A 15,238-nucleotide genomic window follows, 5' to 3' on the forward strand; every position below is an offset into this window, starting at 1 on the left:
TATTTCAGGTTCTATACGAATCCAGACTTAAGTTCATCAGAACGTGCGAAGCGAGCTGCATGCAACAAATCTCTGAAAAACCTAAATTTGGATCCGAGGGCATAATCAGCATGCATCGAAATCAGCAGAGTAGCGTAAGTATGTAATGAACAAAAAGAACTAAACCTACACAGGACATGCTTTTTGCAAGTTCATGTGAAATAGTTTGGAGAAACAGTCTCACTTTGTTGTTTTTATCCCCCGCCCCAACGAAGTTGGCAGGGGATATAGAAATAGGTTCCGTCCGTGTGTGTGTGCGTGCGTGTGTGTGTGTGTGTGCATCCCGAAATCGTTTCCGGAGCATAACTCAGAAACCGTTAAATATTTCTCTACGAAACTTTGCATGTCTATCAGACTCATGCTGAACTGGTGCCTTTTGCTATTTAGGAGTTTTATAAATTTTTATTTTTTACGTTTCCATTGCAACAAGTTCGACTTAGGTTCTATAAGGGTGCTGCTGTTCGTTTCCGGAGCATAACTCAAAAACTGTTAAATACTTTCTTACAAAACTTTGCATGTCTACTAGGCACATACTGAACTGGTGCCTTTTGCTATTTAGGTATTTTATAAATTTTTATTTTTTACGTTTCCATGGCAACAAGTTGGACTTAAGTTCTATAGGGTAGACTTTGTTTCCGGAGCATAACTCAAAACCCATTCAATACTTTCCAACAAAACTGTGCATGTTTACCAGACACATACTGGACTGGTGCCTCTTGCTATTTAGGAATTTTAGAATTTTTTATTTTCCACGTTTCCATGGCAATAAGTTGGACTTAGGCTCTACAGGGGTGGTGTTCGTTTCCAGAGTGTAACTCAAAAACCGTTAAATACTTTCTTACAAAACTTTCCATGTCTACCAGGCACATACTGAACTGGTGCCTTTTGTTATATAGCACTTTTAGAAATTTTTATTGTTTATGTTTTCATGACAACAAGTTGGATTTAAGTTTTAATATAGGATTGGTTTACTTAAGTAGTATAACAAATAAACTGTTAAATATTTCCTTGCCAAACATTGCATGTCTATATATAAAGCGCATACTGAACTAGTGCCCTTTGATATTAAGAAGTTTTAGAAATGTTTATTTTAGAATTTCCATTGCAGCTATTTTGACATGGGATAAGAGAAATGTTGGGTCAGTTACCTGGTTTGGGACCATAACGTGTTAAAATGGGCGGGGTATATAGATGACTTTGTCAACTATACGGTGGTTTGTTTCTATAACAGGGTTGTTGGCAGATAATCAGTTCAATGGAAATTATTGAACACAGCACACGTCTACGCAAAGGAGGAGTGAGTGAGTGAGTTGGGTTTAACGCCGCTTTTAACAGTATTCCAGTTATATCACGGCGTGTCAGCTTAATGTGGGAGGAAAGCCCGAAGTGATGCAGGTCTCAGACGTTTACCACTTCGGTGAAACCCACGAGCACGGGTATGGTGCTGACAAACCTAGAAACATAATCGGGGCGAACCGGGATTCGAACCCACAATCATAGGTTTCTGGCGTGCCTAAGGAACGCAACTCTGCACAGCGAATCGCGGCGCCTTAGACGACTGGGCCACCCGTGCCCCCACGCAAAGGAGGAACAGAAACAAGTTTTTGCAGATCAGTTAAGAAGGTACTTGTGTATATTTTGCTGTAGTCTTTATTCAAGTAAGTTACTTTGTCAGTAAATGACATTTGGCAAAACATTTTGCAACCAGTAAATAATGAAACAAATGTGATTGTCACAGTAATCTTGCGTTTACCAACGAACGTTTGTTAGAATAATGTCTTAAAAAATATGTACGAGTTTGATAAAATTTATATATGAATATGACAAAATAAATGTTTGGTGTTGTCGGATGTTGCGGAGTCATATTTGACATGTAGTGACTATGCTTGTCGTAAAAGGCGACAAACGGGATCGGGTGGTCAGGCTCGCTGATGCTCGATGCTCATGATTTCAATCACTGGATTGTCTGGTCCAGACTCGATTATTTACAGACCGCCGTCATATAGCTGGAATATTGCTGAGTGCGGCGTTAAACAACAAAACCAAAAACCAACCCTGTTACGAACATCGTCCTTGCGGAGATTTACCCACTAGAAACATCTGCGAAGTATATGCGCTCAATGAAAACTTGAAACTTAAGTTATTTTAAGTATGGATCGGCTGCCTCACAATGCTATACGACAGCTTGCAATGTTTCATGAAGAACTCTGACACACATATTTATGTGACTTGAATATCCACATGATCATGACAAATAAAGATAATAAAGAATTCATGGTAACAGTTCTGAGTTTCGTCCGTGTGATTTTATGCCAGAGAATGTGTGCATGGGTGTGTGGCTATGGTTTGAATCTACCCCTTGAAACCCATGGTTATTCGACACGCACGATGATTTGTCATTTCAGTACTGTGGAAGCAGTGTATGAGAACCTGTAGAGTTCTGAATCTCGGTCAAGAACACTTTACATGCGTTCTAACAGTGTTACATCGTCAGAACACGTTGAAACGTTTCTGTTCTGGGTCGAGAACATCAATTATAAACGGCAGCAGAAACAATGCAACGCCAGGTAAGAACACTAGCAAACCTTCCAATAAAGTTGGCTCAAGCGTTACTCTTTTTCTCACCCAAAACTTACTCATCGATCCCAATTGCGTGGATCGATGCCCATGATGTCGATTACTGGATTGTCTGGTCCAGACTCGCTTATTTACAGACCGCCGTTATATAGCTGAAATATTGCTGAGTGCCGCGTTTAACAACAAACAAACAAACACTTCATATGATGAGTTGGTATCATATGTTTCAGCCCCAGTTGTGATGCAGCACTTCATAAAATGTATTGGTCTCTAATGCTTCAGTTACATTTGCGAGCACAACTTCATATAATGAGATGGTGTCTTGTGTTTCAGCTGCAGTTGTGACGTGCCACTTCATATTATCAGTTGGTATCTTATGTTTCAGCCCCAGTTGTGATACACCATTTCATATAATGTATTGGTCTCTAATCCAGTTAGGACATCCCACTTCATATAATGAGTTGGTCTCATATGTTTCAGATCCAGTTAAGACGCGTCATTTAGACGGAACAGATTTTTTCCACACAGAATAATTTTTTCAATATTATGGTTTAAACTCGGCGCTACTCTAACTCCAAATTGTTTCTATAGTTACAGTAACTTTTATTGAATGTAAACATGTCCTTCTACAACTGTAGGTTATACCCAGACGACCAAGGTGCCTGGACATGGGTTACACATTGCAACTGTCCGTGGTCACGTGGGCTCCATTCTGAGAAAGTCATGCTATGCTGGACTTTCTCTGTGAAGAATGTGGTCAGTAGATATAGGGGTGTATTTTGCTGGTCCGAATGTTCCGAGTAGTGGAGAAAGTATAACCTTCCGCATTCATGGTGAAGTGTAAGAATGAGTTGCGGGTGCTGTCCACACCCTATGATACCCCAGTTACCGTAGAAAGGCAGTTGTAGTGTCAGCTGAGGTCGTCTGGAAGTCTGATCTCTAGAGCACATATACTGATAGATATTAAAAAGCTCTAAGCTGCAGGTTAAAATGAAGAGATACGCTGTTTAGCACAATAGTCAGTGCACAGATTTGGAGTTATAGACCTCTGTGGTGTGTAACTTTTGTAGAGGTTTATAACGATTTGCGTATCACTACCAAAGGATCATTGTGAAAACAAAATCAAGACTCTATAGTCTATATTGAAATGTACCACCTCCAGTAAGGATGATTTAGTCTTTTAATGTTTTAGATCCAGTTCAGATGTGTCAAATCCTATTGTAATGAGTTGGTCTTTCAATGTTTCAGCTCCAATTGTGACGCGCCACTTCATATAATGAACTGGTCTCATATGTTTCAGCTGCAGTTGTGATGCACCACTTCATGTGATGAGTTGGTCTCATATGTTTCACCACCAGTTGTGACGCACCACTTCATGTGATGAGTTGGTGTCTAGTGTTTCAGCTACAGTTGTGACGCGCCACTTCATATAATGAGTTGGTCTTTCAATGTTTCAGCTCCAGTTGTGACGCGCCACTTCATATAATGAGAGGGTTTCAAGTGTTTCAGCTACAGCTGTGACGTGCCACTTCATATAATGAGTTGGTCTTTCAATGTTTCAGCTCAAATTGTGACGTGCCACTTCATATAATGAGAGGGTTTCAAGTGTTTCAGCTACAGCTGTGACGTGCCACTTCATATAATGAGATGGTGTCTGTGTTTCAGCTGCAGTTGTGACGCACCACTTCATGTGATGAGTTGGTGTCTAATGTTTCAGTTACATTTGTGACGTGCCACTTCATATAATGAGGTGGTGTCTAGTGTTTCAGCTGCAGTTGTGACGCACCACTTCATATAATGAGTTCATCTCTAATGTTTCAGCTACAGTTGCGATGCACCACTTCATATAATGAGTTCATCTCTAATGTTTCAGCTACAGTTGTGACGCGCCACTTCATATAATGAGTTCATCTCTAATGTTTCAGCTACAGTTGTTACGCGCCACTTCATATAATGAGTTGGTCTTTCAATGTTTCAGCTCCAGTTGTGACGCGCCACTTCATATAATGAGAGGGTTTCAAGTGTTTCAGCTACAGCTGTGACGTGCCACTTCATATAATGAGTTGGTCTTTCAATGTTTCAGCTCAAATTGTGACGCGCCACTTCATATAATGAGATGGTGTCTTGTGTTTCAGCTGCAGTTGTGACGTGCCACTTCATATTATCAGTTGGTATCTTATGTTTCAGCCCCAGTTGTGATACACCATTTCATATAATGTATTGGTCTCTAATCCAGTTAGGACATCCCACTTCATATAATGAGTTGGTCTCATATGTTTCAGATCCAGTTAAGACGCGTCATTTAGACGGAACAGATTTTTTCCACACAGAATAATTTTTTCAATATTATGGTTTAAACTCGGCGCTACTCTAACTCCAAATTGTTTCTATAGTTACAGTAACTTTTATTGAATGTAAACATGTCCTTCTACAACTGTAGGTTATACCCAGACGACCAAGGTGCCTGGACATGGGTTACACATTGCAACTGTCCGTGGTCACGTGGGCTCCATTCTGAGAAAGTCATGCTATGCTGGACTTTCTCTGTGAAGAATGTGGTCAGTAGATATAGGGGTGTATTTTGCTGGTCCGAATGTTCCGAGTAGTGGAGAAAGTATAACCTTCCGCATTCATGGTGAAGTGTAAGAATGAGTTGCGGGTGCTGTCCACACCCTATGATACCCCAGTTACCGTAGAAAAGCAGTTGTAGTGTCAGCTGAGGTCGTCTGGAAGTCTGATCTCTAGAGCACATATACTGATAGATATTAAAAAGCTCTAAGCTGCAGGTTAAAATGAAGAGATACGCTGTTTAGCACAATAGTCAGTGCACAGATTTGGAGTTATAGACCTCTGTGGTGTGTAACTTTTGTAGAGGTTTATAACGATTTGCGTATCACTACCAAAGGATCATTGTGAAAACAAAATCAAGACTCTATAGTCTATATTGAAATGTACCACCTCCAGTAAGGATGATTTAGTCTTTTAATGTTTTAGATCCAGTTCAGATGTGTCAAATCCTATTGTAATGAGTTGGTCTTTCAATGTTTCAGCTCCAATTGTGACGCGCCACTTCATATAATGAACTGGTCTCATATGTTTCAGCTGCAGTTGTGATGCACCACTTCATGTGATGAGTTGGTCTCATATGTTTCACCACCAGTTGTGACGCACCACTTCATGTGATGAGTTGGTGTCTAGTGTTTCAGCTACAGTTGTGACGCGCCACTTCATATAATGAGTTCATCTCTAATGTTTCAGCTACAGTTGTGACGCGCCACTTCATATAATGAGTTGGTCTTTCAATGTTTCAGCTCCAGTTGTGACGCGCCACTTCATATAATGAGAGGGTTTCAAGTGTTTCAGCTACAGCTGTGACGTGCCACTTCATATAATGAGTTGGTCTTTCAATGTTTCAGCTCAAATTGTGACGCGCCACTTCATATAATGAGAGGGTTTCAAGTGTTTCAGCTACAGCTGTGACGTGCCACTTCATATAATGAGATGGTGTCTGTGTTTCAGCTGCAGTTGTGACGCACCACTTCATGTGATGAGTTGGTGTCTAATGTTTCAGTTACATTTGTGACGTGCCACTTCATATAATGAGGTGGTGTCTAGTGTTTCAGCTGCAGTTGTGACGCACCACTTCATATAATGAGTTCATCTCTAATGTTTCAGCTACAGTTGCGATGCACCACTTCATATAATGAGTTCATCTCTAATGTTTCAGCTACAGTTGTGACGCGCCACTTCATATAATGAGTTCATCGCTAATGTTTCAGCTACAGTTGTTACGCGCCACTTCATATAATGAGTTGGTCTTTCAATGTTTCAGCTCCAGTTGTGACGCGCCACTTCATATAATGAGAGGGTTTCAAGTGTTTCAGCTACAGCTGTGACGTGCCACTTCATATAATGAGTTGGTCTTTAAATGTTTCAGCTCAAATTGTGACGTGCCACTTCATATAATGAGATGGTGTCTTGTGTTTCAGCTGCAGTTGTGACGTGCCACTTCATATTATCAGTTGGTATCTTATGTTTCAGCCCCAGTTGTGATACACCATTTCATATAATGTATTGGTCTCTAATCCAGTTAGGACATCCCACTTCATATAATGAGTTGGTCTCATATGTTTCAGATCCAGTTAAGACGCGTCATTTAGACGGAACAGATTTTTTCCACACAGAATAATTTTTTCAATATTATGGTTTAAACTCGGCGCTACTCTAACTCCAAATTGTTTCTATAGTTACAGTAACTTTTATTGAATGTAAACATGTCCTTCTACAACTGTAGGTTATACCCAGACGACCAAGGTGCCTGGACATGGGTTACACATTGCAACTGTCCGTGGTCACGTGGGCTCCATTCTGAGAAAGTCATGCTATGCTGGACTTTCTCTGTGAAGAATGTGGTCAGTAGATATAGGGGTGTATTTTGCTGGTCCGAATGTTCCGAGTAGTGGAGAAAGTATAACCTTCCGCATTCATGGTGAAGTGTAAGAATGAGTTGCGGATGCTGTCCACACCCTATGATACCCCAGTTACCGTAGAAAAGCAGTTGTAGTGTCAGCTGAGGTCGTCTGGAAGTCTGATCTCTAGAGCACATATACTGATAGATATTAAAAAGCTCTAAGCTGCAGGTTAAAATGAAGAGATACGCTGTTTAGCACAATAGTCAGTGCACAGATTTGGAGTTATAGACCTCTGTGGTGTGTAACTTTTGTAGAGGTTTATAACGATTTGCGTATCACTACCAAAGGATCATTGTGAAAACAAAATCAAGACTCTATAGTCTATATTGAAATGTACCACCTCCAGTAAGGATGATTTAGTCTTTTAATGTTTTAGATCCAGTTCAGATGTGTCAAATCCTATTGTAATGAGTTGGTCTTTCAATGTTTCAGCTCCAATTGTGACGCGCCACTTCATATAATGAACTGGTCTCATATGTTTCAGCTGCAGTTGTGATGCACCACTTCATGTGATGAGTTGGTCTCATATGTTTCACCACCAGTTGTGACGCACCACTTCATGTGATGAGTTGGTGTCTAGTGTTTCAGCTACAGTTGTGACGCGCCACTTCATATAATGAGTTCATCTCTAATGTTTCAGCTACAGTTGTGACGCGCCACTTCATATAATGAGTTGGTCTTTCAATGTTTCAGCTCAAATTGTGACGCGCCACTTCATATAATGAGAGGGTTTCAAGTGTTTCAGCTACAGCTGTGACGTGCCACTTCATATAATGAGTTGGTCTTTCAATGTTTCAGCTCAAATTGTGACGCGCCACTTCATATAATGAGAGGGTTTCAAGTGTTTCAGCTACAGCTGTGACGTGCCACTTCATATAATGAGATGGTGTCTGTGTTTCAGCTGCAGTTGTGACGCACCACTTCATGTGATGAGTTGGTGTCTAATGTTTCAGTTACATTTGTGACGTGCCACTTCATATAATGAGGTGGTGTCTAGTGTTTCAGCTACAGTTGTGATGCACCATTTCATTTAATTAGTTGGTCTGTAGTGTTTAATCTCCAGTTGTAACGCACCACTTCATAACACCCGTGAAGATCCGGGGTAGAATAGGTCTTCAGCAACCCATGCTTGCCGTAAAAGGTGACTATGCTTGTCGTAAGAGGCGACTAACGGGATCGGGTGGTCACGCTCGCTGACTTGGTTGATGCATGTCATCGATCCCAAATACGTGGATCGATACTCATGATATTAATCACTGGATTGTCTGGTCCAGACTTGATTATTTACAGACCGCCGTCATATAGCTGGAATATTGCTGAGTGCGGAGTTAAACAACAAACCAAACCAAACCAATTGCGTGGATCGATGCTCATGATGTCAATCACTGGATTGTCTGGTTCGGACTCGATTATTTACAGACCGCCGTCATATAGCTGGAATATTGCTGAGTGGGGCGTTAAACAACAAACATAACAATTAAAAAAGAACTACCCAAAGGTCAAACTACTGATCATGGGAAGCATAGTAGGAGAGAAGGCTTCTGGAATTTATGTATGTAAAACATATTTGGTAACTTTTGTTTTGTTTGTATCTGTACAATATAACGTTGTCGTTTAGTTTTCAGGTTTTGATTGCGGGAACATCGACGGAAACATACATAATATTCCAGGATAGGCTTCCACTATACCTAGATCAATTAATAGTTAACGTGTAAATATCTTATTTAGGATGGCCCAGAGTGGAGAAATGAAATAAAAACGCATAACTGAATTAAGTAGAAAGCACTGGGACATGTATGCTTAAACAGAAAAGGGTACTTTAAATATAGGTGGCGAGAGGGGGTTGTGGTGGGGAAATTACAAGAAAATAATTCAGGAGTTCTAGCCTGTTTGGAGAAGATTTGAAAAGAGTTCAATTTAACTATAACCCCCACTGAAAAGACTTTCTTGGCCTTACCGTATGGTTCACTTTCGAAACAACAGTATTATATGAATGGACTTGGTGATATATACCAGCTAGTATGTGCTAGACGAATAATGTAACATGTGAATAAGTGTAAAATATGTGAATAAGATCAATAATGAGACAAAAAAAATGTTGCTGCACCAATGCTTTGGGAAAAGCCTGTGTAAGTCTATGTCTCCTGACCCTAGGTTCTATCAGATAAAGGACAGTCTCGCCACAACACAGCTGCTGCTGAAAGGGGATATGAACAACAACACAGTGATGTGGGTCAGCTCACTGACACTTTTAAGGGGGGCGGTCGGGTAGCCTAGTGGTTAAAGCGTTTGCTCGTCACGCCGAAGACCCGGGTTCGATTCCCGACATGGGTACAATGTGTGATGCCCATTTCTGGTGTCCCCCGCCGTGATATTGCTTGAATATTGCTAAAAGCCGCGTAAAACCATACTCACTCACTCACTGACGCTTTTAACGACACGTGTGGCGATCAGCGGTACGAGCCTACCCTATATGCTGGACAGTCGATAGCAGTAATGCTGAAAATCCTGTTTCATTTTCCAGTGTGGGTACAAGGGAATCAATGGTGCTCCTGTGCCATTTATCTGTTATATGACAAAAGCGGAGTAAACCAACACCGATTTACATAATCAATAGTGAGTGCGGTTTGTTCAATACTGCTTTGAACAGTATTCAAGTTATATCAGGTGTGTCAGCATAAAGTGGGTGAAAAGCCTGAAGTGATGCAGGTCTCAGACGTTTACCACGTTGGTGAAACCCACGAGCACGGGTATGGTGCTGTCAAACACAAAAGCATGCGCAGAATAAATCTGAGATTTGAATCCATGGTCATAGGGCTCTTGCCAAGCTCCTTCCCAGCGCGTGACACCTTCGTTACACTCCCGGTAACATCGCTGCCACCAGTGCGGGCGCGGCCATTACAAGAATCTTGAAATTTGCCCTCTTACCCCTAACGTAGTAACGTTGATACTTTTGTTTATGTCTTTGGGAATGCCATCATATTTCATTTTGAAAAGGTTTACGACTGACCATGTATTCCAGATGAATTTACTTTGTTGTTTTAATAATCAGATTGGTTCGAGATTGCAGACTAACGGAAAATCAACCAACTTCTCCCTTACATTCTTACTATATCAATAACACGATAGTTTTAATGAAACAGAAATTCAAGTTGACAAACGGAGAAAGTAATTTAGCAGCGAAAAGTGTGTTCGGCGTCACGACAGTCGTCGCTTGTTTGTAAACATAACGGTCATTCGGTTGAGAGTTCAACTCCAAGCATGGTTGTGGCCACCTATTCACAGTGGGGAGTTATGACTGGTGGCAGCGATAGTACAGAGAGATCCGCGAACGGGCTATCGCTGTGAGGAGCTTGGGCTTGCACGCAGACGGGACGCAACTCTGGGACGACTGGGCCACCCGGGCCCTAGGTCCATGAATAAAACCTTATTACATTACATTTTTCTTTTAAAAGGAAAGCGTATATGGGTAGGATTGGCCAACACAATGTTCCGTTTGGTTTCCTGTGGGAAGAACGTTTCCAGGATAACACTACGCCACAGAAACTCGATGATAGCGTGTATAGCATTATATTTCGTATAGAAAAAATCACTCCCCCCCCCCCCCCCCCACCCTATATACGTATATGTATATAGGGGAGTGATTTCTTTTTCTATACGAATACATTATGCTATACACGCTATCATTGAGTTCCTGTGGACTACGCATCAAACAAACGTGCCGACGCTGTGGAAGAATATTAATGGGATGCAATAATTCACTACACAGCCTATCCGTGGTATGCATTTATATATAAATTAATTGTTAGGATTCTTCTCATACGGTTAGCAGAACATTCATGACTTACGCTCGTGACTTGTTTTATGAATGCACAACTAATGCTTGGCACACATGTGAGCCCAGTTGAAAAGGGGGCTGTGGGGTAGCCTAGTGGTTAAAGCGTTCGCTCTTCACGCCGAAGACCCGGGTTCGAATCCCGCCATGAGTACAATGTATGAAGCCCATTTGTGGTGTCCCACGCCGTATAATTGCTGGAATTTTGCTTAAAGCGGCGTATAACCCTACTCACTCACTCACTCTAAAATTAAGTTGCTTTTGAAGAAGTCTGGATTTGGGTGTTTTTGAGAAAGTCAGGGCCGATTTACCTCAATTATATATTTCTGAATTTGTAACACATTCGAAATCGACCTACAGGCAGAACCAGAATTAAGCTAATATTAGTAGCCCTAAGATGCATCATAATGTTGTTGTTTTTAAAACAAATTTCGCTGTTGATTATTATTTATCAGTTGTAAATTTAGATACATTTAACTACGTTTATAACGAATACGTTTATAACGAAATGACCGATATAACGAACATATTTCTAGTCCCGGGCATTTGTTGTATATATGCTGTATATATGCTTATAACGAACTACGGTTATTACGAACTAAACTTAGTGGTCCCTTTGAGTTCGTTATAACCGTAGTTTACTGTACATTAAGATCGGCAATTGCGCTATTCCGCGGTAGTTCACATTCTTTACGTATGGAAACAGATCGATACGCAAATACTCCCAAAGACTAGAGGTTTTGTAAAATATGTGGAGGAAAAATCAAATAATACCTTGTTACACTGTATATTGTAACGCATATGGTAAACGTTATGGATAATAGCTTCTGGTTTATTGCTAAAAGCAACGTTTCGGTGAAGACTTACACCGTTATCAAGCTCGAGTGACAACAACCAAGGGATGGGAGGTATATATGCATGACATGTTGTGATAAGCAGCAGGTTAACATTGACAACAGGTAACAGAAACAAGTAGCATGCAGATAAAGGGATGAAGCCAAATGTACAGTAAGAATAACAAATAGCACACCTGCATATGAAACTTTTCACGTTTACTATCCCATAAACGCAAATACATGCATAGTGACTTCAATTATCATAAATATACGTCAACTATAATAACTTCACAGATTGCTTACATTACAAATTCTGTCAGCGCAATGATGAGCCCCGCCCATTCTGTTTTCAGCCAATCAGGATAGTTTGTTGCGAAAAGAAATTGTTTGGTTAGCAAATCAAATGCCAGGGAATCACTTGCAGTTGATTTATTTATCATTAATAAACACCTTTTATTTGAGTTACGAGTCAGGAAACTGGACCCCTTTGCCCCGTCATGTTTACCGGTTCATATCTTTCAACAAAATACAGTCAAGACGCAATTTCTGTTTTACTTCAAGGTAAATGGCTTGGGGCCAATAGGGGTATAAAAAAATGTATCAACGATGTTCTGTTATTTACCTTGTGACTTGTGAAGGCTGATGCAAAATCAGCTTAGGACTTTAGTAGATCGTTCTGAATGCGTGAATCGTAGCTATGTATTACTATTAAAACTTAGTGACCGTGGATGTCGGATAACTTCGGACCTATACAAATCACGGTGGACCATAAGGGACATGGAGTCTGCTTTTCAATATTTTGATATTTCCCTTACTTTCATCGTAACCTTTTGCAAATTAACACAATTTGTCATACAGATATGTGATAAAGCATGTGTAAAAACAACCGAAAACATGGAAAATGTACTTTCAAGTAGCTATTGAATCGCTGAAATGTCAAAAACTAAAATGAAAATGTCAAAAACGAAAAAGGAAAAGGTCAAAAACAAAAGCGAAAATGTCAAAAATGTGTAAAATGAAAATACAGAAAACTATTTCCACCGCGGTAGAAATATTATCACCGCGGTGGAAATAGTGAAATATTGAAAAACAGACTCCATGTCCCTTATGGGCCACCGTCACAAATAAGCCAATTTCATGGCCCGGTCGACTGTATTTTCATACTGTAGAATGAAATTTAACCTGCTTGTTTATCGTTTATCAACATGTACTGAAACGCGATACCTCAAACTCTAAATTGCCGATTGCGAAATAACAGAAGAATTTAGAGTTATGTCCCTTTGAAATAAGTACACGTGCACTGTGTTGTCTGGAAACTGTGAAGAAACATAGCAGATCGCCAAGTTCGTATTCTTATTTCTCGCATTTATTTGAAACAACCCTTGAACACCTGTGTGCTACTCTTGTAACTATCTTTAACCATCACGATGTGTCACTGGTAGATTTTACAGACGCTTCAGTTCATACCACCATTTATTACCCACGTGGTGAAGATACAGGTGATAAGACTCACGAGTGTCATACAAGGTTGACCTCGTTTTATTCGTTTTGATAAGATAACCATGATCTCTGTCACACCGTGACTACTTTTTTCATTCATAAAAAAATCGCGAGACGTCATTCACTTTTAAAACTACAAGGCAGAGCTGAAGGAATCTCACGAAAGCGAGAGACGTTTACACTCACTTTCTTAAACCAAACAATTCAATAATAAACAATATATAAAATACCACACTTTTGCTCGGTCAGATAACATAGAAAGTCCACTCGTTTCGTAGAAATGGTATCTGACGAGAATGAGTGTAGTATTCTCTATGTGCGAAGGTTTGTTTGTCAATCGTCACGTGACTTGGTCGATTATTAACTCTTTCCTTCTACCGTTTGACAACGGAAAACACAGATGTTGAAGGATGATAGACCGCGGATAGTTTTTTGCTCATTCTTTGGACACTCACTGTTTGTTTGACCCAGACTCGTTTAACCCGCACGGGTCACGCTGACATGACACGGGGGGTGTTATCTTGACCTCCTGAACAATCTCTCAAGTGTTGACACCATGAAAATATGTCCTTGAATCAGGAAAGGGTTGATTATGCCTTATTTATCCCTGGTTGCATATAAAGTACGAGTTTGTTACATATTTAAAGAGTCAGTAACTAAAGAAAACATTTAGGTAATTTATTATTTAAGTAACTATCGATCATGAAGACTTGAAATCGATCAACCTGGAGTTGAGTTGGAGGCAGGTTTGAGGTCAGCGCTACAAAACTATTATTTTACGAAAAAACCAGTTATGTTTCAGAGCATCCAGGATGACCAATGAACGTATTTGTTCACGAAGTATTGTAATGTATACATAGAAATGTCAATCTCACCAAGATGGGACACTCCGCCTCGATGCAAAGGGGGCGTGTATGTATGTAATATTGTCTAAGCTATAGCGTGGACTGATGCCGCTTTCATAGTGCCGGCCAAGTGACATATACATATATTATTACTGATATATAATGCCACGATTTAAAATGGATACCCCACTCAGATACAGTACACTGACACCGAGCTGGACGAAAGCTGAGTCTATTTTAATATATAATTTTAATGGAAACAAATAAATCCATTTACGTTGAAATGGAGACCCAGTGAGATGGGAGACTGAACCTGAGAAACCTAGACTTGCTTGATTTAGGGCTTTTTGCATTACGGAAAGGGCTGCTGCTGTGATATTGCTGGAATATTGCAAAAAAACCGGGGTAAAACCATACTCACCCACTCACTCACTATAGTGTGTTATGTATAGTGGTCGTAAGACGTATATGTGCCTTGTAATTAAGGGACGACATTTAATAGACGGAATATGTCGTAGGTCACTGCATCAGGGAATGATTTGTTTTCTTAGTGCATGGACACCGAGTGATTGAGTTCCAGGCCGCTGTCAACAAACAAACAAAATCACATTTACCACTGACACTGAAATGAACGCCGTTGCTGAAGTAGCACCCTTTTCCACGACAAAGAATGCCGTTTAACCCGTAAACAGACATAATGGAAAATTCCTCTATTAAACAGAAGCAGATGACACGAAACACGTACCACGAAATACGGGTGTGGTGTGGTATGCGTTACGTCATAGTCCTTTACATTGCAGAATACGTGGATAAACAATATTTCAATAGCCTCAGCAACAAGACCGCGTGCCAATAAACAATATTTCAATTATCACTGGCAATATTCATGCAAGCGAGCAGTTTACGTGATTTAACACGCGTACGGAAGCCTGAGTAAGGATTTCCGCACCCAATTGAGGGGGGAGGTATATTTTTAAAGAGGGATGTAAACATCTACAGTTTCGCTTATATCCGTTCTAAAATCGACAACATCGCATGTAGGCGAAACCGCACGTAGGATTCCCCATAATTACAAGGACGTTGTGACCTTGTGACGTCAGTGGGTGAACACAGCCAATCAGAGGACAGGGAATT

This window comes from Haliotis rufescens, unplaced genomic scaffold, assembly GCF_023055435.1.
Source record: "Haliotis rufescens isolate VD_foot unplaced genomic scaffold, xgHalRufe1.0.p SCAF_94, whole genome shotgun sequence".
In the NCBI taxonomy this organism is placed as follows: domain Eukaryota; kingdom Metazoa; phylum Mollusca; class Gastropoda; order Lepetellida; family Haliotidae; genus Haliotis; species Haliotis rufescens.